The following is a 2,616-nucleotide window of genomic DNA, read 5'->3' as shown; positions in this document are numbered from 1 at the left end:
TGTGAAGGATAGTTTTCCTATGCCCACAGTTGATGAGTTACTAGATGAATTATATGGGGCTCAATTTTTCTCTAAACTGGACTTAAGGTAAGGATATCACCAAATTATGGTCAAGTCAGAAGATAGAGTTAAGACAACTTTCCGGACACACCATGGTCATTATGAGTGGCTAGTAATGCCATTTGGTTTAACAAATGCTCCAGCTGCATTTCAAGCTTTGATGAATAAGATATTTCAACATGCTCTAAGAAAATTTGTTCTTGTTTTCTTTGATGATATCCTAGTGTATAGTGCCTCTTGGAATGACCGCCTACAACAATTGGAGTCTGTATTAAGAACTCTACAAAAGCATGAGTTATATGCCAATTTATCCAAATGCTCCTTTGGAACCACAGAGGTAGATTACTTGGGACACACGGTATCAGGCAAGGGTGTGTCTATGGAAAATACTAAAGTGAAGGCAGTCCTAGAATGGCCTATTCCATCCAATGTTAAACAATTAAGGGGGTTCCTTGGCCTCACAGGGTACTATAGAAGATTCATCAAGGCCTATGCTCACATTGCTGCACCATTAACCGAATTACTAAAAAAGGACAATTTTCATTGGAATACTGAAGCTGAAACAGCCTTTGAGAAACTGAAGCAAGCTATGACAAATGCTCCAGTCTTAGCATTACCAAACTTCAGTCAATCATTTATCTTGGAGACTGATGCATCTGGCATAGGAGTGGGGGCTGTTTTGGGTCAAAATGGTCATCCCATAGCTTATTTTTCAAAGAAACTGGCTCCTAGGATGCAAAAACAATCTGCATATATCAGAGAACTACTAGCCATAACTGAAGCTTTGGCTAAATTCATACATTATTTGTTGGGCAATAAATTCATCATAAGGACTGATCAAAAAAGTTTGAAGAGCTTGATGGATCAATCCTTACAAACACCGGAACAACAAACATGGCTCCACAAGTTTCTAGGCTACGATTTCAAGATTGAGTACAAGCCTGGCAAGGATAATCAAGCAGCAGATACATTGTCCAGAATGTTTGCATTATCATGGTCCGAGCCTCATTCTTTATTTTTGGAGGAACTAAGAAACAAATTAGTTACAAATGACCAATTGAAACAATTAATGCTGGACTGTAGGAATGCAACAACAGATAAGCACTATACTGTGTGAGAAGGATTGCTATATTGGAAGGATAGATTGGTTATTCCAACAGATGATGCCCTGATTCAGAAAATTCTCCAAGAATACCATAGTTCACCAATTGGTGGTCATGCTGGGATCACTAGAACGATGGCAAGGTTGAAAGCTCAATTTTATTGGCCCAACATGCAAGAACAGGTGCACGAGTATGTGCAACAATGTGCAATTTGTCAGCAGGCTAAGAGTAGCAATACATTACCTTCAGGTTTGCTTCACCCCTTACCTATCCCACAACAAGTTTGGGAGGATATAGCAATGGATTTTATCACTGGTTTGCCTATTGTGAATGGTTTATCTGTTATCATGGTGGTTGTGGATAGGCTTACTAAATATGCACATTTCTTAACACTTAAGGCTGATTATAATAGTAAGACTGTAGTTGAAGCTTTCATGAGCAATATAGTGAAGTTACATGGAATACCACGGTCAATTGTGTCTGATAGAGATAAGGTCTTTACTAGTACATTTTGGCAACATTTATTCAAATTACATGGAACAACACTTGCTATGTCATCAGCCTATCATCCACAAACTGATGGACAATCTGAAATTTTGAATAAATGTTTGGAAATGTATCTGAGATGCTTCACCTATGAAAATCCCAAAAGTTGGGTTAAAGCTTTGCCATGGTCTGAGTTTTGGTATAATACATCTTTTCACACTAGTTTGGGCATGACCCCTTTTAAAGCATTGTATGGAAGAGATCCTCCCACAATATCTAGACAGCCCGTTACTACTCAAGACCCTATGGAACTGAGGGAACAGTTGGCTAATAGAGATGAACTGCTAGCCAAGTTAAAAATCAATTTATCTAGAGCTCAGCATACCATGAAAGCTCAAGCTGACAGAAAGAGACATGAAGTTCAAATGCAAGTGGGTGATCAAGTATTGGTGAAATTACAACCTTATAGACAGCATTCTGCTGCTTTACGGAAGAATCAAAAGTTATCTATGAAATATTTTGGTCCTTTCAAAATAATAGCAAAAATTGGAGTTGTTGCATACAAGTTAGAGTTGTCGTCCTCTGCAAGAATCCATCCAGTCTTCCATGTGTCGCAGTTAAAGTTGTTTAAGGGCAATATGGATGAACCCTATTTACCATTACCTCTGACAGTTACTGAAATGGGACCAGTGATGCAGCCATTGAAAGTCATTGCAACTCGCATCATATTTAAGGGAGCAAGTCAGATACAACAGGTCCTGGTGCAGTGGGAAAATAGAGGACAAGACGAAGCAACATGGGAGGACATGCAGGACATAAAGAACAACTATCCTAATTTCAACCTTGAGGACAAGGTTGATGTTAAATGGGAGGGTAATGTAATGGATGGAAAGACACGTAAGCAGTAGGTAATAGAAAATGACACAGTAGGTGCCAATAATAACATGAATAACAAACTTCCTAAAAA

Source organism: Cicer arietinum, chromosome 5 (genome assembly GCF_000331145.2).
Source record: "Cicer arietinum cultivar CDC Frontier isolate Library 1 chromosome 5, Cicar.CDCFrontier_v2.0, whole genome shotgun sequence".
NCBI lineage: Eukaryota > Viridiplantae > Streptophyta > Magnoliopsida > Fabales > Fabaceae > Cicer > Cicer arietinum.
Note: the sequence above shows the minus strand (reverse complement) of the source record.